The 24,871-nt window shown below is 27.8% G+C and overlaps 6 pseudogenes; 4 read left to right on the top strand and 2 right to left on the bottom strand.

Moving 5' to 3' along the window:
* Window positions 1-1,281: 1,281 nt before the first annotated feature.
* LOC119610282 lies at window positions 1,282-8,482 on the bottom strand (annotated as a pseudogene).
* Window positions 8,483-9,607: 1,125 nt separating this feature from the next.
* LOC119610281 lies at window positions 9,608-11,229 on the top strand (annotated as a pseudogene).
* A 614-nt stretch (window positions 11,230-11,843) lies between these two features.
* LOC119610277 lies at window positions 11,844-17,746 on the top strand (annotated as a pseudogene).
* LOC119610278 lies at window positions 17,747-20,040 on the top strand (annotated as a pseudogene).
* Window positions 19,353-20,086, top strand: LOC119610279 (annotated as a pseudogene).
* A 2,557-nt stretch (window positions 20,087-22,643) lies between these two features.
* LOC119610280 lies at window positions 22,644-24,374 on the bottom strand (annotated as a pseudogene).
* Window positions 24,375-24,871: the final 497 nt, after the last annotated feature.

Below are 24,871 nucleotides of genomic sequence, written 5' to 3'. Positions count from 1 at the left end.
TACCACTAATCTACTGGAATTTACTACTACAGTGATTACATCATTTTGTTCCGGATTACAAACTGATACTATTTATACGGATTTCAGTAAAGCATTCGATAAAGTTAATCATGAGCTTCTAATTTATAAGTTAGAGAAGCTTGGACTTTCACCAATATTTCTTAAATGGATTTCAACATATCTTAAAAATAGATATCAATGTGTATTGTTCAGAAACTGTACATCGAAAACTATCCAAGTTATATCTGGAGTCCCACAAGGTAGCCATCTTGGTCCAATATTATTCCTAATATTTATTAATGATCTTCCTTCTTGCATTAATAATTCCAAAATATTAATGTACGCCGATGACGTTAAGCTATTCATAAGCTTAAATCACTCCAATCAATGTTCCTGACTTCAAACAGATCTTGAAAATTTCAGCAAATGGTGCGATAATAATTTAATGGATCTGAATTTAAAAAAGTGTAAGCAAATGACATTCTACAGACGAAGTACAGTACTCTGTAGATATTCGATTTATGGGTATCATCTTGATAAAGTTGATGTTTTTCTTGATCTAGGCGTACTACTTGATGACAAATTGAATTTCAATTCTCATATTTCGCAAATTATTAATAAAGCTAAAGGCGTGTTTGGTTTCATCAAACGCTGGGGAAAAGAATTTGACGATCCTTATGTCATAAAGCAATTGTTCACATCTCTTGTGAGACCAATTTTGGAATATGCGTCTGTTGTTTGGGATCCACAATACGAAATCCATATAAAGAGAATTGAATCCGTCCAAAAACAATTTCTTTTATTTTGTCTCCGCAATCTACCTTGGAATCCTAATATTAATCTTCCATCATATAAAAGTCGACTGGCACTTATTAAGCTCCCTACTCTAAAAAGTAGAAGAATATGCTTGAACATTTCATTCATTGTTAATTTATTGAATGGTATAACAAATTCGGAACTCCTACTTCGAAAAATCGAATTCATAATTCCAAATCGTCCAACAAGAAATTATATTCCTCTGAAAATCCAATATTTCCGTACAAACTATGCCAACTTTGACCCGATGCGAAGAATGTGTGTTGAATTTAATAATCTGTATGATTTTATTGACTTTTCGACTAATCCTAGTGTCATAAAAAGGAGTATCCTGCAGTGTTTAAACCAATAGCTAAATTTGGATTTCCAGTTATATTATTTAATTTGTAATAATAGAATATATAAAACTTAATTGTGATGTATAAAACATGCTAGCCTGTAAGAAATTGTAATTTCATTGGCGAACTAAAATAAATAAATAAAAAAAATAAAACTTAATAAATAAATCTTTAAATTATTATTTTGTAATATTTGATTTAATTGAGAATTTTAAACTAAATTTAAATACAATTGTTGACCTCCAAAATTCTCTGATCAACCTTGATCAAATGATTTAACTACTATATTTCCAACAATTAAAGAATAATTAATAATTCCATAAGTAGAAATATAAGGTATAAACCACATAGAACCTAAAAAATAAGAAAAATTATAAGGAAGAACAACTACTATAGGTGTAGGAAAAAATAATCATCTTAATATTCTCCCACCTAAAATTCTTAAAATTAATAAACCTATTATACTTTTCAATATTACTCAACCTTCATCATTTAATATATTTAAAGAAGAAAAATTAGAAACACCAGTCATTGTATAATAAACTAATCGAAAAGAATAACATACAGTTAAACCTGTTGAAAAAAAGAAAATATATTAATATAAGATAAAGAAACTGTTTTTAAAATTAAATCCTTAAAATAAAATACAGCTAAAAAAGGTTAGGTTAGGTTGATAGGAGGATGTATACTACATCAAATCCGAAGAAATACACCTAGGCCACTATCGGGCCTGTTGTGCGCTCCAATTCAAGAAAGACAAAAAAAAAAAAAAATTGTTCACTGAATGAATTATTTTTCCATGTTCAGAAACTCAGTTTCCTGGACGTATTTCCTAATAATCTTCCAATCGGTGTTGGTTAAGAATGTTATTTCCGGAATAATATCACTTCCAAGATACTTGGATCTAACTTCGACGAATGCCTGACAATTGCAAAGAAAGTGCTCCAGAGTTTCACTGTCCTCTCCACATGCATTCGTCTGAATCCGCACGTCCAATTTTGTATAGGTGTGCTCGTAATCCTGTGTGTCCATTGAGAATACGTACCATCATACTAACCTCAGACTTGCTCATTTTGAGAAGATTTCTCGTCTTGCTCTCATCAGGGTCACCCCATAGAATCTTTGTGGTTCTACCCACCGTTTCATTATTCCAAGAGGCCTTATGGGATTCTCTCATCCATATTTTTAATTCAGCTTTTGTTGCGTCGAATGGTTTTGCGTTTGTCAGGTTAACTACATCGAGCTCCCTTCCCTTTAAAGCTATTACAATCGCCCTTTCGTTGCCGACTACTCCCGAGTGGCCTGGTACCCATATGATGTGAACCTTACCTCTTGGAGAGTATTCAGTTAAAGCTTTCTTACAATCCAATACGGTCTTAGATTTAATTCTATCACCTGATATCGCACAAATTGTCTTCTGGCTGTCGGTAAATATATTAAGCCCTGTGGGCGCCATATTTATTCTAATCCAATTTACACATTCCGTTATTGCTCGTACTTCTGCCTAGAAGCTTGTGTTATGATTAGGTAAACGGTGGTATATTTCTGTTTCTGGGTCATCAATATAGAACCCCAGGCCCACTTTGTCCCCTAATTTAGAGCCATCCGTGTAGCAACGGATTCCTATTGGTATTTGCTCTAATGTTCCGCTTGACCAAGACATTCTATCTGGGATTAGCGTTTCAAAGTTTCCGACATATTCAGTGTCTGGTATGCGATCAGGCACGTCCGATGAATGTGCATAACCTTTCAATGTGTCCAGTATACATTGATGACGAGTCCTTTAACCGTTTTTGGCCAGTTCGCCTAAAGTAAAGAGCCGTTTGGCTGTAAGCGCCGCCTCATACCTTATATATGTTTCAATGGGTGGAATATCTAGCAACGTTTCCAGAGCCTTGGTTGAAGTAGTACACATGGCACCACTTATACCCAAGCAGCATGTACGCTGAACTCCCTGTAGTAGTTTGATATTACACTTTTTGTCCAAAGCAGTCCACCAGATTATTGAAGCATAAGCTAGAATTGGTCTAATTACACTTTTATAAAGCCAATTTGTCATAGTAGGACTAAGACCCCATTTCATGAGTATAGTTCTCCTACATATCGCCCAGCACCGATGTGCCTTGTTGATCCTATCTTCTGTGTGGTGTCTCCATTTTAATTTCCGGTCAAGTATTACACCTAAGTACTTAACTTTGTCTGTCACCGGTATCTTCTTGCCCAGGAAGCAAGGTTCAGTATATGTAGAAATTTTTGTCTTTCTTGTGAAAAGACAGATTTCCGTCTTCGCCGGGTTAACATTGAGGCCTCTCGGTTGAGCCCAGCTCAAGGCCGTATTCAGAGCCTCCTCAGCTCTTCTACACAAGTAATTTGGATCCTTTCCCTTTAAAAGTATTACGACATCGTCTGCATAGCAGGCAGGTCTAAGTCCTTTCTCGGTTAGGGTCCTTAGGAGGCTATTATTCGTGGTAACCCACAGTAAAGGTGACAAAATGCCACCCTGTGGTATACCGCGAAATACCTTTTTCCTGATAGTTATATCGTACATCTCGCAGCTTATCCATCTGTTCCTTAGCATGTAGTTGATCCAGTTACGGAGCACCCGGTCAACATAAAACTGGTCTAGGGATTGGATAAGGGTGTCAGTGTGCATGTTATTGAAAGCGCCTTCGATGTCAATGCATACCGCCAGTGTATACAGTTTGCTATCGAAAGATTCACCTATGTAGTGGACAACTTCATTTAAAATGGTTTCCACCGATCGTCCCTTTACATAAGCATGCTGCTTATATTTAAGGTCTTTGTATGGTATGCTGCTTTTAACCATGCTATCGACTATCCGTTCCAAGGTTTTAAGTAGGAAGGACGTAAGACTTATCGGTCGAAAGGACTTAGGTGTCGCATAGCTAGGTTTCCCTGGTTTGGGTATAAATATTACCCTTGCATCCTGCCATTTAACTGGGGTATATGCCAATTTTAAGCATGCAGTGAATATCTGTGACAGATGTACGGAAACCAGTCCCGCCTTCATCTGCAAAAGTGCCGGGAAAAGGCATCCGGCCGCAGTTTATAGAGAGCAAAGCTCTTGATTGCCCCTTTAACCATGTCAGTTGTAATAACTATTTCCGTGTTACCCTCCCCTTCCTCCAATATCGGTTCATCTATGTTATTCGATATACCGGGTGGGAAATGAGAATCCATTAGGAGTTTCATTGTCTCCTCCATATCCTCAAGCCTCCTGCCCGTGTCATCGATTATAGATTCCGGTTAGACATGAGTTTTGGATAGGAATTTTTTTTATCTTCTATACGTCGTTTACGCTATCTACCTGTTCACAGAAAAGTTTCCAGGAGTCTCATTTGGCTTTTCGAACGATTTTCTTATATTCACTAAGTTTATTACGATACTCATCCCAGTATACTGCGGTCTTTTTACGCCGTGCCCGGTTAAATAGTTTGCGAAGAGTCTTCCCAAGGTTCCGGATCTCCCCAGTTACCCAGGGTTTTTCCTGGGCAGATCTCCGCTCTCGCAGAAGGCAGCTGTCCTCGAACGATTCAACCAGGGCACTTGTGAACGTTTCCACTTTGGCATCTATATCCTCTTTATTTCGACATTGAAAAGTGTCCTGACCTAAACGGTTCTTTAGTAAGGTCCCGAACATTGTCCAATTAGTTTTAGACTTATTCCGAAACTTTATCGGCTTTGGTGATGGCCTTAGTATTTTGAATCTTATGTACCGATGATCAGAAAAGGAGTGCTCGTCCGAAACTCTCCAATCCTGAATTTCGTTTATAAGCTCTTCTGAACATATAGTTATATCTAATACTTCTTCTCTGATTCTATTGACGAAGGTAGCTTTATTACCTAAGTTCAATGTTATCAAGTCTTTAGTATTAAGGAAATCCATGAGGGCTTGTCCCCTGCGATTGGTGTTTATACTACCCCAAGCTACATGGTGCGAGTTGGCATCACAACCTATTACAACTTTCTTAGTTTTTCTTTGTGCCTCTTTAACCAGTTTCATCAGATCCGACGTTGGTGGTAGTGTCGGAGAATCGAAAGGCAGGTAAATAGATGCAAGGAATATGTTGCCACGACCTTGCTTCAGCACCGTTGCATCCGATGTCGATAATCCTGTTGAGAGGAGAAAACATAAGTTCTTGTGACATAAGATACATGTTCTCGGGCGAGATCCTGTATCAGCGTAGAAAAGTTGGAAATTTACGTGATTTAATCCAGAAACCTTGTTACGAATCGTCCAAGGTTCCAGGATTAAAGCTATATGTATTTTACCTGTGTTGATTTTAGCCATCAGAGCGTTGGTAGCTGTCTCGCTCCGATGGAGGTTTATTTGGATAACCTCAATCATGGTCATCCATTAAACTGTCTTCCAGCGAGTTGGTGGTCACCTCCTCGCTCTTTGGATTAGACTCCTCCGGATAGCCTGAAGTGGCTATTAATGCAGTGGGTACTGTTGATGGCACTGCGGTGTCCTTATCAGGAATAGGAATAGCAGTATTTTTAATAGACACATTCCCAATTCTGGAGAGCACTGCTGTTCTGTCTTCTAGCGGGTGAGTGATTTCCTTCTCGCTTTTAGGATTTGACTCCTCAACATTGCTAGTACTTGCTAATGATGCTTTGGGTACTGTCTTAGGTGTTTTAGTGTCCTTGTCGGGGCCGGTTTTGACAGCCTTTTCAATCGGCGCCTTCCCAATTTTGGAAAGGGCAACTACACTTTCTTCTGGCGAGTTAATGGTAAATTCCTCGATTTTAGGATTTGACTCCTCAACGTTATCAGTAGTGGATACTGATGCTGTGGTCTTAGGTTTTTTAGTGTCCTTTTCGAGGATTGTTGTAACAGCCCTTCCAATCGGCACCTTCCCAATTTTGAAAATGACAGACTTAGAGGCGAAGTAAGCCCTTTCTGGTCCATACCTATTACAAATAAAGTTCCCTCAGGTTCTTCTTTCCTGTAAAAGACATCCCATTTTTCCACGGCCAGCTCAGCATTTTCCAGTATACGTTCATTAGCCAGTTTACTGCCCCATCCTTTTATGTAGACAGTGGACTTTAGGAGCACCGGAAGCTCGCTCTTCTTTGCCAGTCCCAGCCTAGCGCCGTCCCAGGGAGGAGGGATACTTTCTACCAAGTTCTTTAGGGTGCTAACACATTGGTGAGATGCCAACCTCATCAACATCACGCCCATGCTGAAATCGCAGCTCTCGCTCTCTATTGGTTGTTTGCCCTTTGAAGCGATTGCATGGTCCACAATCTTATTGTTGACCAGGTCTTCTATTTTACTCTGTTGGTCTATTGGAATTTTGCCTGTCGGATTACCGGCATCGTAAACTGCATAGCAGAGATCGTCCCGGTGCCTACTTCTGGCAACTTTGGCGTAAGATGGCGGCTCTTTTCCTTTTCCTCCGTCTAGCTTCTCCTTCCTCGTTTTTCGGGGCTTCTTTTGAGATTCCCTTACCTTCGAGGTTGATTTCGCCGACGTGTTCGTCTTCGGAATATCTGGCTTGGCGTTGTCACCCTTACTCGCAGGATTCTCACTTGAGATTCCTTTGAGTGAAGTATGGCTTGGCTTTTTCTTCTTAGGTTTATTCTCAGTTGTCAACTTCCCGGGAGACCTGATCCTTTTTGCCTCAGATCTTGTGAGAGAGTCCGATTTTTCCTTTGGAGTGTCGTGGGATTGACTAACTATGATTTCCTGAAGCATCTTTTTCAACTTCCTCCTCTGTGCTCCAGAAAGTCTTTTCTTAGTAATAGGTAGTTTAGCTATGCTATCACTCACCTTTTTCACCATTTGCTCTACTTCATCTTTTTTGGGATTTGCTATAATGGTATTATTATTATTATTATTATCATCTGAGGATTCAGAGTCGGAACCCTCACCTATATTTAAAGGCTGAGGTAGCTTAGAGCTCTCTCCGAGTACATCCTTCTCTTACACTACCATATTTTTGCCAGCGGCATGCTGTACACTTGACGCATTGTCCGCCACGGAGGCCAAGGTACCCACCTCCGTAGTAGTATTTTGCTCACGATTGCAGGATGACGACGACACGTGACTCGCGAGTGGATCAACACTTGCCGCCGGTACTGGGTTATTTAGGCCCTACACCGTAACTTTTATCTTTTTATTTTACATATTTGTTTTTTCCAGTTTTTTTGTCCGCGGGGAATATAATATTCCCAGGTGGTGGACAATCTGCCCTCCCTCAGCTTAAGTGAAATTAAAGCTGGGAGAGGACAGATGGTCCATCACCACCCCCTATCCGCCACCCGGGGACGCGCTCGGTAGGAAAAAACTGGAAAACTCCCCCGAGCTAAAAAAGGTATACCACATAAAGCTAAATTAGCTACATTAAAACAAGAAGAAGTTAATGGTATTATTAATCTTAAACTTCCCATTAATCGAATATCTTGAGAATTATTTATATTATGAATAATAGCTCCAGCACATATAAATAATAAAGCCTTAAATAAAGCATGAGTTAATAAATGAAAAAATGCTAACTTATAATAACCTATTGATAAAATTCTTATTATTAACCCTCCTAACCCTGCTATACATATTGTTAATCCAGATAATAATAATAATAAATTACCCAATCATGAACTTCTTAATAAAATATTAAATGGAATTAATAAATAAACACAGCAGTTACCAAAGTTGAAGAATGAACTAAAGCTGAAACTGGTGTAGGAGCTGCTATAGCAGCTGGTAATCAAGAAGAAAAAGGAATTTGTGCTCTTTTAGTTATTGCAGCTAATATAACTAATCCTCCTACAATTATTATTTCTATATTACTTTTTATTACTTCTAAATAAAAAATATAATTTCAACTCCCATAATTTAAGAGCAACATCACCAATTCGATTAGATAAAGCTGTTAATATAACAGCATTATAAGACTTAACATTTTGAAAATAAATTACTAAACAATATGAAACTAATCCTAAACCATCTCATCCTAATAAAATACTAATTAAATTAGGACTAATAATTAATAATATTATAGAAGTAACATATATTAATATTAATATAATAAATCGATTAATTTTATAATCACTTTCTATATATTCCTTACTATAAAAAATAACTAATGAAGAAATTATTAAAACAAAAGACATAAAAATTAAACTTATTCAATCAAATAATAAAGTTATAACAATATTTATTGAATTCATCGAAACAACTTCCCACTCAATAAAAATTCTATAATCATTTATAATAAAAACAAGTCCTATAAAAAAAGAAAACAATCTAAAAAAAATAATCTTACAAAACTAATTGTACAAATTGATATATATTTCACGGTTTAAAAAGAAAATCTCTTATCATTGACACCACAAATCAATATTTTTATTAAACTATTTAAACATAATCATAATATACATATATCACCCTTTAAAATTAACAAATTTAAAGGAAATCAATATAAAAATAAAAGTAAAAATTCTCGAACAGAACCTCCTCTAAAAGAATAAATTCCAGAAAAAATTTTACCGTGTTGACTATAAGCATATAAATATAAAGTATAAGCAGCTCTAAAAAAAGACAATAATGATAATATAAATATAGAAACTCATGATCAACTAACAATTCTATTAATTAAAGAAATTTCTCCTAATAAATTTAAAGTAGGTGGAGCAGCTATATTAGCAGATCTTAATAAAAATCATCATAATGCTATAGAAGGTATAAAATTTAATATACCCTTATTAATTAATAATCTTCGTCTTCCTGTTCGTTCATAAGAAATATTAGCCAAACAAAATAATCCTGAAGAACATAAACCATGAGCAATTATTAAAGTATAAGAACCACAAATTCCTATATAAGTTAAAGTTATTAATCCAGCTAATACAATTCCTATATGAGCAACTGAAGAATAAGCAATTAAAGCCTTTAAATCTGTTTGACGTAAACAAATTAATCTAACTAATACTCCTCCTACTAATCTAATTCTAATTCAAATAAAATTAAATTTTAATCCTATTAATTGTAAAAAAGGAAATACCCGTAATAATCCATAACCCCCTAACTTTAATATAATTCCAGCTAAAATTATTGAACCAGAAACAGGAGCTTCTACATGAGCCTTAGGTAATCATAAATGAACTAAAAATATAGGTATTTTTACTAAAAAGGCCATAACTAAAGAAAAATAAAGAATTTCATAATTAAATATATAATTATTTAATAAATAAAAATTTAAAGTTCCAGTAGCCTTATATAATAAAAAATACCAACTAATATTGGTAAAGAAACTAATAAAGTATAAAATAATAAATATACCCCCGCTTGCAAACGTTCAGGTTGATAACCTCACCCTAAAATTAAAAACAAAGTAGGAATTAATCTACTTTCAAAAAATAGATAAAATATAAATAATCTCATTCTACTAAAAGTTAATACTAATAAAATTAATAATAAAATAATGTTTAATAAAAATAAATTAGTATAATTTCTATACTTATAAATAGATTCACTAGCCATTAATATTAAAGATACAATTCATAATCTTAATAAAATTAATCCATAAGAAATTATATCACATCCAAATAAATAAGAAATTGATATAAATAATTTCTATACATATTTATTAAAATAAAAACAAAACTTAATAAAAATAATAAACTTTGTACCATTCAATAAGTATTATATATTAAACACAACGGAAATAAAAACAAAATTCTAATAATAATTTTTAACATTGTAAAATATTAAATCTTTGAAAATAATCATTTCCATGAGTACGAATTATTGATACTAAAATTGAAAGACCTAATGCTCCTTCACATACACTAAAAGTTAAAAATATTATTCTAAAAAAATTTTCATAATTTAATATATTTAAATAAATAAATAATAAAAGAAATAATCTTAAAACAATATATTCTAATCTTAACAATATAGATAATAAATGCTTTCGATTAGAAACAAAAGTAAATACTCCTATAATAAATAAAATACTTGGTAAGCTTCAATTTAAAATTGCTATCATTAGTTTTAATAGTTTAACAAAAACATTGGTCTTGTAAATCAAAAATAAGATTATTTCTTTTAAAACTTCAAGAGAAAAGAAATTTCTTTATCATTAATCCCCAAAATTAATATTTTAATTAAACTACCTCTTGATATTATACAATGAATTTTATTAACTCTTTTAATTATTTTTAATTTTATTTTTATAAATATAAATATAAAACCTCCATTAGCAATAGGATTAACTCTATTAATCCAAACTACATTAGTATCTTTAACATCAGGTCTTATAACTAAAAGATTTTGATTTTCATATATTTTATTTTTAGTATTCTTAGGAGGTATATTAGTTTTATTTATTTATGTAACTTCTTTAGCATCAAACGAAATATTTTCATTTTCAATTAAATTATTATTTATTTCATTAAGAATAATTAATAATAATTACATTATTTTTTATAGACAAAAATATTTTACTACAATACCAAAATTTAGAAGTTAAATCTATTTATGATATAAATTCTTACTTAATAGAAAATTCTTTATCTCTTAATAAATTATATAATTATCCAACTAATTTATTAACAGTTTTATTAATAAATTACTTATTAATTACATTAATTGCTGTAGTTAAAATTACTAAATTATTTAAGGGTCCTCTTCGACCAATATTTAACTAATGAACAAACCTTTACGAATCAAACACCCAATCTTTAGAATTGCTAATAGTGCTTTAGTAGATTTACCAGCACCTATTAATATTTCAGCTTGATGAAATTTTGGATCTTTATTATTTTTATGTTTAATAATTCAAATTTTAACTGGTTTATTTTTAGCAATACATTATACTGCAGATATTAATTTAGCTTTTAATAGAGTTAATCATATTTGTCGAGATGTAAATTATGGATGATTACTACGAACTATACATGCTAATGGTGCATCATTTTTCTTTATTTGTATTTATTTACATGTAGGACGAGGAATTTATTACGGATCATACTTATTTACTCCAACTTGACTAGTAGGAGTAATTATCTTATTTTTAGTTATAGGAACAGCATTTATAGGATATGTTTTACCATGAGGTCAAATATCTTTTTGAGGAGCTACAGTTATTACTAATTTATTATCAGCCATTCCTTACCTAGGTATTGATTTAGTTCAATGAGTATGAGGAGGATTTGCCGTAGATAACGCTACATTAACTCGATTTTTTACATTCCATTTCATTTTACCATTCATTGTATTAGCTGCAACTTTAATTCACATTTTATTTCTACATGAGACTGGATCAAATAACCCTATAGGATTAAACTCTAATATTGATAAAATTCCATTCCACCCATATTTCACTTTCAAGGATATTGTAGGATTTATCATTATAACAATAATTTTACTTCTATTAGTATTAATTAATCCTTACCTTTTAGGAGATCCTGATAATTTTATTCCTGCTAATCCATTAGTAACACCAATTCATATTCAACCAGAATGATATTTCTTATTTGCTTATGTTATTTTACGTTCAATTCCTAATAAATTAGGAAGAGTAATTGCTCTAGTTCTTTCTATTGCAATTTTAGCTATTTTACCATTTTATCACTTAAGAAAATTCCGAGGAATTCAATTTTACCCTATTAATCAAATTTTATTTGAGTAATAGTAGTAACAGTAATCTTATTAACATGATTGGAGCTCGACCAGTTGAAGAACCTTATGTTTTAGTAGGACAAATTTTAACTGTAATTTACTTTGCATATTTCATATTTAATCCTCTAATTATTAAATGATGAGATAATTTATTAAATTAGTTAATGAGCTTGAAATAAGCATATGTTTTGAAAACATAAGATAGAAATCAAATTTTCTATTAACTTTACTAAAATTAATTCATTAAATTAAATAAAATAAAAAAATCTTAAACCCTACAAAAAATAATAAAAAATTTAATGAAAAAGGTAAAAAACTCTTTCAAGCTAAATATATTAATTTATCATATCGAAATCGAGGTAATGTTCCACGAACTCAAATAAATATAAAAGAAACAAATGTTAACTTAACATAAAAAAAATACATGAAAAACATCACTTCCCAAAAATATTACACAAAATAATATTCTTATAAACAAAATACTTGCATATTCTGCTAAAAAAATTAAAGCAAATCCTCCTCTTCTATATTCTACATTAAATCCAGAAACTAATTCTGATTCCCCTTCAGCAAAATCAAAAGGAGTTCGATTAGTTTCAGCTAAAGAAATTCTAAATCATACTAAAGCTATAGGAAATATAATAAATAAAAATCAAATAAATATTTGATACTTATAAAATATTAACATATTATAACCCCCAATTAAAAAAATAAAACTTAATAATACTAAAGCTAATCTAACTTCATAAGAAATAGTTTGAGCAACAGCTCGTAAACCTCCTAATAAAGCATAATTTGAATTTGAAGATCAACCTGCAATTATTACTGTATAAACACCTAAACTTGTACAACAAAGAAAAAATAACAACCCTAAATTAAACGAAAAAAGTTTAACAAATATAGGTATACATATCCAAACCAATAAAGACAAAAATAATGAAAAAATTGGTGAAAAATAATAAGAAATATAATTAGACAATAAAGGATAAGTTTGTTCCTTAGTAAATAATTTAATTGCATCACAAAAAGGCTGAGGAATTCCTGCAATTCCAACCTTATTAGGTCCCTTACGAATTTGAATATATCCCTAAAACCTTTCGTTCTAAAAGAGGTTAAAAATGCTACTCTTACTAATACAAAAATAATTAATAATAATCTTCCAATAATAAATAATAAATTTTCTATAAAAAACAAGTACTATTTGTAATAAAAATTACATAAATAAATTCTAAATTTATTGCACTAATCTGCCAAAATAGTAATTATATTAATTATATTCAATATAAAAATAATAATTTATCAAATATTAGGGCCTTTCGTACTGAAATATTTTCATTTTTTAAAGATAGAAACCAACCTGGCTTACGCCGGTTTGAACTCAGATCATGTAAGAATTAAAAAGTCGAACAGACTTAAAATTTAAGCGGCTACACCTAAAATTATATCTTAATCCAACATCGAGGTCGCAATCTTTTTTATCGATATGAACTCTCCAAAAAAATTACGCTGTTATCCCTAAAGTAACTTGTTTTTTTAATCGCTAATAACGGATCAATTATTCATAAATTAATGATTTAAACAATTAAAAGTTTATTAAATTTTAATATCACCCCAATAAAATATAATCTATTATTATAATAAAAAGAATCTAAAAAATTATAATAATATAAATATAAAGATTTATAGGGTCTTCTCGTCTTTTAAATAAATTTTAGCTTTTTGACTAAAAAATAAAATTCTATTATAAATTTTCATGAAACAGTTAATATCTCGTCCAACCATTCATACCAGCCTTCAATTAAAAGACTAATGATTATGCTACCTTTGCACAGTTAGTATACTGCGGCCATTTAAAATATTTCAGTGGGCAGGTCAGACTTTAAAAAAAAATCAAAAAGACATGTTTTTGTTAAACAGGCGAACATTATTTTTGCCGAGTTCTTTATAAAAACTTTTCATTTATATTTATTTATACATTTTAATATACTAATTTTATCATAGTTTTTTCATTTTAATTATTAAAATGAATACTTTAATAAAAATTTAAAATTTTAATAAATAATAATTATTATAAAATAAATTATAACACTTTTATTAATAATAGCTATTTCTAAGCTTATATTTATTAACATATTTATTTATTTTTAAAAATTTATTTTACAGCTTATCCCATAAAATATTAAAATTAAATATTTATTTAATTAATTTATTTAATTAAATAATATAAAATTTCTAAATTAAATTTATTTCTTAAAGAACTAGATACCTTTAAAAACGAATAACATTTCATTTCTAATATATTATTAAAAATAATTTTGCCACATTAACTTTCATAATATATTAACTCTTTTAAAATCGAGAAAATTATTTTAAATAATTTTTATTTGATAAACCCTGATACACAAGGTACAATAAATTAAATTTTCTTTTAAAATAAAAATTTTTCAAATTATTTCAATTTTCTTTCACAATACTATTACACTATAATTAATATTATTTTTTCTTTATTAAATACTAAAACAATTCAACTTATAATTATTTTTAATAATTTAAAATATAAAAAAAATTTATTAATAAATAAAATCTAATCAATTTATATTGATTTGCACAAAAATCTTTTCAATGTAAATGAAATACTTTACTAAATAAGCTTTAAATTGCATTCTAGGTACACTTTCCAGTACATCTACTATGTTACGACTTATCTTACCTTAGTAGTAAGAGTGACGGGCGATGTGTGCATATTTTAGAGCTAAAATCAAATTATTAATCTTTATAATTTTACTATCAAATCCACCTTCAATAAATATTTCAAATTTATATCCGTTTAAATAAATTTATTGTAACCCATTTCTACTTAAATATTAGCTACACCTTGATCTGATATATTTTCTTTTAAAAAATTTTGAAAATTAACATTCTTATAAAATATTCTAATAACGACGGTATATAAACTGATTACAAACTTAAGTAAGGTCCATCGTGGATTATCGATTACAGAACAGGTTCCTCTGAATAGACTAAAATACCGCCAAATTTTTTAAGTTTCAAGAACATAACTACTACTACCTTAGTTTTTTAATTTACATTTTAAATAATAGGGTATCTAATCCTAGTTTATTACTAAAATTTTCAAGCTTCAATTATTCTAATAAAAAAATTTATAAATTTAAAATTTCACCTAATAAATTTATTTTTATTTTATAAATAAACAATTTAACTTCAACTAAAAAAAATTTATTTGCATTATTCGTATAACCGCGGCTGCTGGCACAAATTTAGCCAATACTCTTTAGTATTACTATTTCTAAGTTTCCTTAATTAATAATATTAATTACTGCGGATAAAAAAAAATTATTTATTATTAAAATAAATAAATATTCATATAAAAATTTACATATAAATTAAACTAATAATAAATTTACAAGCCAAAATAAAACTTTATACAACTAATTAAAAATTTTAATTTAACTGAATTTTTAATAAATTAATTTTTAAATAAATTAAATAAGTAAATTAAAATCATAATTTAATTTAAATAAATAATTTCTAATAATAAAATTTTCTTTATACAATTATAATTAATTATTAATTTTAATAATCAAAAATTGGTAATTACTCATATATAAATACTTATTTAATAAATTAATAAAATATTACCCCTATTAATATTTACTCTTTATTTTATTAAATAAATAAAAATAAATAAATAAATTAATTAAAGTTATTAATAATAAAAATTAGTAATTATTTATTTACTAATAAATATTTTTTAATTTATTAAGATAATTATAAATTGGTAAATACTCATACAATAAAAATTTAGTTATCCCCTAATAACTTTTATATATATATATAATAAATTCATTATATAAATATTCATAATTTAATTTTAATATATATAAATTAAATTAGTAAATAAATTTTAACATAAATATATATGAATATATTAAAAAAAATCCATAAATTAAAAAGGATCTATTTTTTTTTTTTTTTTTTTAAAAATATTATAATATAAAACATTTTCTAAATTTATACCTCTCAAATTTTATATTGAGGCGTGCAAAATCTGAATTTTAGTCTATATACCAATATAGATTAATAGATATCTATTAATATATAAATATTTAATTAATTAATAGATATCTATTAATTTAGATCAAAAAAAATTTAAATTCAATTAAGAATATCACTAATTAAATCTTTATTAATAAGTTTTTCTTTTTTTGTTGATTTTTCTTTTTTCTGTTGGGCTCGTTTTATCTTCCTTCTCCTCCTTTCTTCCTTCTTCTCTCTTTCTCTGTTTCTTCCTCTTTTCCTCTCTCTCTCCCTCTCTGCCTCCTCTCTCTCTATCTCTATATATATATGCAAAATTAATTATTTACATATAAAAAATTTTTATAAAAATTATAACTACTAAATTTTTTATGTAAATAAATTATAATAATAAAAAAAATTATTTCTTTTTCAAAAATTTTAGTATAAAGAAAAAAAAAAAAAAAAAAAACATGAGAAACCTACTTTTAATGAATTGCCTGATAAAAAGGATTACCTTGATAGGGTAAATCATGTAATAATATTACATTCATTATATTTAATAGAATTAAACTATTTCTAAAAGTATCAAAAACTTTTGTGCATCATACACCAAAATATAATTATAAAAAGATAAGCTAATTAAGCTACTGGGCTCATACCCCATTTATAAAGGTTCTAATCCTTTTCTTTTTAATTTTTAATAATTCATCAAAAATTATATTTTTCGGAATTTTAATAATAGGAACATTAATTTCTATTTCTGCTAATTCATGGTTAGGTGCTTGAATAGGGTTAGAAATTAATTTATTAGCTTTTATCCCCCTAATAAGAGATGATAAATTAATATCAACAGAAGCCTCATTAAAGTATTTCTTAACTCAAGCATTAGCATCTTCAGTATTTCTATTCGCAGTGATTCTGTTTTTACTAAATTCAAGTAAAACAAATTCAAATTATTTTATAGAAATAATAATCTTTTCTTCTCTTCTTTTAAAAAGAGGTTCTGCTCCATTTCATTTTTGATTCCCTAATGTAATAGAAGGACTTTCATGAACAAATACATTAATTTTAATGACTTGACAAAAAATTGCACCTTTAATATTAATTTCTTATATTATTTTTAAGCCATTAATTATTACAAGTATTATTCTTTCAAGATTAATTGGTGCTTTAGGTGGATTGAATCAAACTTCTTTACGTAAATTAATAGCTTATTCTTCTATCAATCATTTAGGATGAATATTAGCAGCAATATATAATAGAAATTTATTATGAATAACATATTTTTTATTTTATTCATTTCTTTCATTTGCTATAATCTTTATATTCAATATATTTAAAACTTCTCATATTAACCAATTATTTTCATTATTTTTTCATTCAAAGGTTATAAAATTTTTTTTATTTTTTAATTTATTATCATTAGGAGGATTACCCCCATTTTTAGGATTTTTCCCTAAATGAATTGTTATTCAATCTTTAACTATTAATAATCAATTATTTTTATTAACATTTATAGTATTAATAACATTAATTACTTTATATTTTTATATACGATTATCATATAGAGCTTTTATATTAAATTATTATGAAAATAATTGATTAAACTATTCTATATTCAAATCTAGTTATATGAAAATTTTTATAACTTTTTCATTTATTTCAATTTTTGGGTTATTCCTAATTTCTTCTTTATATTTTTTATTTTAAAGGCTTTAAGTTAAATAAACTAATAGCCTTCAAAGCTATAAATATAAGAATAATCTTTTAAGCCTTAGTAAATTATTTACTCCTTTAGAATTGCAGTCTAATGTCATTATTGACTATAAGGCCAATGATTAAAGAGAAATAATTCTCATAAATAGATTTACAGTCTATTGCCTAAACTTCAGCCATTTAATCGCAACAATGGTTATTTTCAACTAATCATAAAGATATTGGAACTTTATATTTTATTTTTGGAGCTTGATCCGGAATAATTGGAACTTCTTTAAGAATTCTAATTCGAGCTGAATTAGGACATCCTGGAGCTTTAATTGGAGATGATCAAATTTATAATGTAATTGTTACAGCTCATGCTTTTATTATAATTTTTTTTATAGTAATGCCAATTATAATTGGAGGATTTGGAAATTGATTAGTTCCATTAATACTAGGAGCTCCAGATATAGCATTCCCTCGAATAAATAATATAAGTTTTTGACTTTTACCTCCTGCATTAACTTTATTATTAGTTAGTAGTATAGTAGAAAACGGAGCTGGAACAGGATGAACAGTTTACCCTCCTCTATCTTCTAATATTGCTCATGGAGGAGCTTCTGTTGATTTAGCTATTTTCTCTCTTCATTTAGCAGGAATTTCTTCAATTTTAGGAGCTGTAAATTTTATTACTACAGTTATTAATATACGATCAACAGGAATTACTTTTGATCGAATACCTTTATTTGTTTGATCAGTAGTAATTACAGCTTTATTACTTTTATTATCATTACCAGTATTAGCAGGAGCTATTACAATACTTTTAACAGACCGAAATCTTAATACATCATTCTTTGACCCTGCAGGAGGAGGTGATCCAATTTTATACCAACATTTATTTTGATTCTTTGGACACCCTGAAGTTTATATTTTAATTTTACCTGGATTTGGAATAATTTCTCATATTATTAGTCAAGAATCAGGTAAAAAGGAAACATTCGGTTCATTAGGGATGATTTATGCCATATTAGCTATTGGATTATTAGGATTTATTGTTTGAGCTCATCATATATTTACAGTAGGAATAGACGTTGATACACGAGCTTACTTTACTTCAGCTACTATAATTATTGCTGTACCAACTGGAATTAAGATTTTTAGTTGATTAGCAACTCTTTATGGAACTCAATTAAACTATTCCCCTGCTACTTTATGAGCTTTAGGATTTGTATTTTTATTCACTGTAGGAGGTTTAACTGGAGTTGTTTTAGCTAACTCTTCAGTTGATATTATTTTACATGATACATACTATGTAGTAGCTCACTTCCATTATGTTTTATCAATGGGAGCTGTATTTGCTATTATAGCAGGATTTGTTCACTGATATCCTTTATTTACAGGATTAACTTTAAATACTAAGATATTAAAAAGTCAATTTGCTATTATATTTATTGGGGTAAATTTAACATTCTTCCCTCAACATTTCTTAGGATTAGCAGGAATACCACGACGATATTCAGACTACCCAGATGCTTACACAACTTGAAATGTAATTTCTACAATTGGGTCAACAATTTCTTTATTAGGAATTTTATTCTTCTTCTTTATTATTTGAGAAAGTCTTGTATCTCAACGTCAAGTTTTATTCCCTGTTCAATTAAATTCATCAATTGAATGATTACAAAATACTCCACCAGCTGAACATAGTTATTCTGAATTGCCTTTATTAACTAATTTCTAATATGGCAGATTAGTGCAATGGATTTAAGCTCCATATATAAAGTATTTTACTTTTATTAGAATAATAAATGTCAACATGAGCAAATTTAGGTTTACAAGATAGTTCTTCTCCTTTAATAGAACAATTAATCTTTTTCCATGATCACGCACTTTTAATTTTAGTAATAATTACTGTACTTGTAGGATACTTAATGTTTATATTATTTTTTAACAAATATGTAAATCGATATTTATTACACGGACAAACTATTGAAATTATTTGAACAATTTTACCTGCAATTATTTTATTATTTATTGCTTTCCCTTCTCTTCGACTTTTATATTTACTTGATGAAATTAATGAACCTTCAATTACTTTAAAGGCAATTGGTCATCAATGATATTGAAGTTATGAATATTCAGATTTTGCAAATATTGAATTCGATTCATATATAATTCCTACTAACGAATTATCAATTGATAGCTTTCGTTTATTAGATGTAGATAATCGAGTAGTTTTACCAATAAATTCTCAAGTTCGAATTTTAGTAACTGCTGCTGATGTAATTCATTCTTGAACTATCCCAGCACTAGGAGTAAAGGTAGATGGAACTCCTGGTCGACTAAATCAAACAAATTTTTTAATTAACCGACCAGGTTTATTTTACGGACAATGTTCAGAAATTTGTGGAGCTAATCATAGTTTTATACCAATTGTAATTGAAAGAATTCCAGTAAATTACTTTATTAAGTGAATTTCTAATAATATAAATTCTTCATTAGATGACTGAAAGCAAGTACTGGTCTCTTAAACCATTTTATAGTAAATTAGCACTTACTTCTAATGAAAAAATTAGTTAAATATATAACATTAGTTTGTCAAACTAAAATTATCAATTTATTGATATTTTTTAATTCCTCAAATAGCACCTATTGGTTGATTAAGCTTATTTATTATTTTTTCAATTGCTTTTGTAATTTTTAATGTAATAAATTATTATTCATTTATTCCTTCTATACCTAAATCAAATTTAATTAATAAAACACAATCTACAAATTCATTAAATTGAAAATGATAACAAATTTATTCTCAGTATTTGACCCTTCTTCTAGTATTTTTAATTTATCATTAAATTGATTAAGAACATTTTTAGGAATTTTAATAATTCCTTCTAGATATTGATTAATACCTTCTCGTTACCATATTTTTTGAAATAATATTTTATTAACTCTTCATAAAGAATTCAAAACTCTTTTAGGACCTATAGGAGCTAATGGATCAACTTTTATTTTCGTTTCATTATTTTCTATAATTCTTTTTAATAATTTTATAGGATTATTCCCTTACATTTTTACAAGTACAAGTCATTTAACTTTAACTCTTACTTTAGCTCTTCCTTTATGATTATGTTTTATATTATTTGGATGAATCAATAATACACAACATATATTTGCTCATTTAGTACCTCAAGGAACTCCAGCAGTTTTAATACCTTTTATGGTTTGCATTGAAACAATTAGTAATGTAATTCGACCAGGTACTTTAGCTGTTCGATTAACAGCTAATATAATTGCTGGACATTTATTATTAACTCTTTTAGGTAATACAGGTCCTTCTATATCAACAATTTTATTAAGACTTTTAATTATTACACAAATTGCTTTATTAGTTCTTGAATCAGCTGTTGCTATAATTCAATCTTATGTATTTGCTGTTCTTAGAACCCTATATTCTAGTGAAGTAAACTAATGTCAACTCACTCAAACCACCCATTTCACTTAGTAGATTATAGTCCATGACCATTAACAGCTTCAATTGGAGCTATAACAACTGTCGCTGGAATAGTAAAGTGATTCCATCAATATGATGTTTCATTATTCTTATTAGGTAATATTATTACTATCTTAACTGTTTACCAATGATGACGAGATGTTTCTCGAGAAGGAACTTTTCAAGGTCTTCATACTGACGCAGTAACTACAGGTTTACGATGAGGAATAATTTTATTTATTTTATCAGAAGTTTTATTTTTTGTTTCATTCTTTTGAGCTTTTTTTCATAGTAGTCTTTCTCCATCAATTGAATTAGGAGCTATATGACCTCCTATAGGAATTACTCCATTTAATCCATTCCAAATTCCTTTATTAAATACAGTAATTTTATTAACTTCAGGAATTACTGTAACTTGAGCTCATCATAGTTTAATGGAAGGAAATCACTCCCAAACTACTCAAGGATTATTTTTTACAGTAATTTTAGGAATTTATTTTACTATTCTTCAAGCATACGAATATATTGAAGCTCCATTTACAATTGCTGACTCTGTTTATGGTTCAACATTTTTTATAGCAACAGGATTCCATGGAGTTCATGTTTTAATTGGGACTACTTTTTTATTAGTATGTTTAATTCGTCACTTAAACAATCATTTTTCTAAAAATCATCATTTTGGATTTGAAGCTGCTGCTTGATATTGACATTTTGTTGATATCGTTTGATTATTCCTTTATGTTTCAATTTACTGATGAGGAGGTTAATTAATTAATCTATATAGTATAAAAAGTATATTTGACTTCCAATCATATGGTCTATTATTAATAGTATAGATAATTTTATCAATTTTAACAATTAGTTCAATTATTTTATTAATTTCAATTGTAGTAATATTACTAGCCTCAATTCTTTCAAAAAAAAACATTAGTTGATCGAGAAAAAGCATCCCCATTTGAATGTGGATTTGATCCAAAATCATCTTCTCGATTACCTTTTTCACTTCGATTTTTTTTAATTACAATTATTTTTCTTATTTTTGATGTAGAAATTGCTTTAATTCTTCCTATTATCTTAATTATTAAATTTTCTAATTTAATAATATGAACAATTACATCAATTATTTTTATTTTAATTTTATTACTAGGTCTTTATCATGAATGAAATCAAGGAATATTAAACTGATCAAATTAATTAGGGTTGTAGTTAATTATAACATTTGATTTGCATTCAAAAAGTATTGAAATTTCAATCTACCTTGAATATGAAGCGATTTATTGCAATTAGTTTCGACCTAATCTTAGGTAATTTTACCCTTATTCTTTAATTGAAGCCAAAAAGAGGCTTATCACTGTTAATGATAGAAATGAGATCAATACTCCAATTAAAGAAGTATGATGTTCAAGTAAAAGCTGCTAACTTTTTTCTTTTAATGGTTAAATTCCATTTATACTTCTTTATTTATATAGTTTAATAAAAACATTACATTTTCATTGTAAAATTAAAAATATTTTTTTTATAAATTACTAAAAAAAATTCACTATATTCAAAGATTAAATTAATCTCCCTAACATCTTCAGTGTCATACTCTAAATATAAGCTATTTGAATATAAACAAATTATATACATATATAAAATTATAATTCAAAAAATAAAACTTAATAAATAAATCTTTAAATTATTATTTTGTAATATTTGATTTAATTGAGAATTTTTAACTAAATTTAAATATAATTGTTGACCTCCAAAATATTCTGATCAACCTTGATCAAATGATTTAACTACTATATTTCCAACAATTAAAGAATAATTAATAATTCCATAAGTAGAAATATAAGGTATAAATCACATAGAACCTAAAAAATAAGAAAAATTATAATTATTTAAAGCCTTATTATAAAAAAATAAAGAAACATTAGAAATTATATAACCTATAATACCCCCAACAATACAACAAATAATGTTAATAATTTTAAATAAGAAGGAAGAACAACTACTATAGGAGTAGGAAAAATCAATCATCTTAACATTCTCCCACCAAAAATTCTTAAAATTAATAAACCTATTATACTTTTCAATATTACTCAACCTTCATCATTTAATATATTTAAAGAAGAAAAATTAGAATCACCAGTTATTGTATAATAAACTAACCGAAAAGAATAACATACAGTTAAACCTGTTGAAAAAAAATAAAGAAAAAAAAGAAAATATATTAATATAAGATAAAGAAACTGTTTCTAAAATTAAATCCTTAGAATAAAATCCAGCTAAAAAAAGGTATACCACATAAAGCTAAATTAGCTACATTAAAACAAGAAGAAGTTAATGGTATTATTAATCTTAAACTTCCCATTAATCGAATATCTTGAGAATTATTTATATTATGAATAATAGCCCCAGCACATATAAATAATAAAGCCTTAAATAAAGCATGAGTCAATAAATGAAAAAATGCTAACTTATAATAACCTATTGATAAAATTCTTATTATTAATCCTAATTGTCTTAAAGTAGATAAAGCAATAATTTTCTTTAAATCAAATTCATAATTAGCTCCTAACCCTGCTATAAATATTGTTAATCCAGATAATAATAATAATAAATTACCCAATCATGAACTTCTTAATAAAATATTAAATCGAATTAATAAATAAACACCAGCAGTTACCAAAGTTGAAGAATGAACTAAAGCTGAAACTGGCGTAGGAGCTGCTATAGCAGCTGGTAATCAAGAAGAAAAAGGAATTTGAGCTCTTTTAGTTATTGCAGCTAACATAACTAATCCTCCTACAATTATTATTTCTATATTACTTTTTATTACTTCTAAATAAAAAATATAATTTCAACTTCCATAATTTAATATTCAAGCAATAGCTAATAAAAGAGCAACATCACCAATTCGATTAGATAAAGCTGTTAATATACCAGCATTATAAGACTTAACATTTTGAAAATAAATTACTAAACAATATGAAACTAATCCTAAACCATCTCATCCTAATAAAATACTAATTAAATTAGGACTAATAATCAATAATATTATAGAAGTAACAAATATTAATACTAATATAATAAATCGATTAATTTTATAATCACTTTCTATATATTCCTTACTATAAAAAATAACTAATGAAGAAATTATTAAAACAAAAGATATAAAAATTAAACTTATTCAATCAATAATAAAGTTATAACAATATTTATTGAATTCATCGAAACAACTTCCCACTCAATAAAAATTCTGTAATCATTTATAATAAAAACAAGTCCTATAAAAAAAGAAAACAATCTAAAAAAAAATAATCTTACAAAACTAATTGTAGCAAATTGATATATATTTCACGGTTTAAAAAGAAAATCTCTTATCATTGACACCACAAATCAATATTTTTATTAAACTATTTAAAACATAATCATAATATACATATATCACCCTTTAAAATTAACAAATTTAAAGGAAATCAATGTAAAAATAAAGTAAAAATTCTCGAACAGAACCTCCTCTAAAAGAATAAATTCCAGAAAAAATTTTACCTGTGTTGACTATAAGCATATAAATATAAAGTATAAGCAGCTCTAAAAAAAGACAATAATGATAATATAAATATAGAAACTCATGATCAACTAACAATTCTATTAATTAAAGAAATTTCTCCTAATAAATTTAAAGTAGGTGGAGCAGCTATATTAGCAGATCTTAATAAAAATCATCATAATGCTATAGAAGGTATAAAATTTAATATCCCCTTATTAATTAATAATCTTCGTCTTCCTGTTCGTTTCATAATATTAGCCAAACAAAATAATCCTGACATAAACCATGAGTAAGAACCA

Source organism: Lucilia sericata, unplaced genomic scaffold (genome assembly GCF_015586225.1).
Source record: "Lucilia sericata isolate MDLA Ls3-8-SP2 unplaced genomic scaffold, ASM1558622v1 Contig001148F_arrow, whole genome shotgun sequence".
Lineage (NCBI taxonomy): Eukaryota > Metazoa > Arthropoda > Insecta > Diptera > Calliphoridae > Lucilia > Lucilia sericata.
This window is presented reverse-complemented; position numbering and strand designations above follow the sequence as displayed.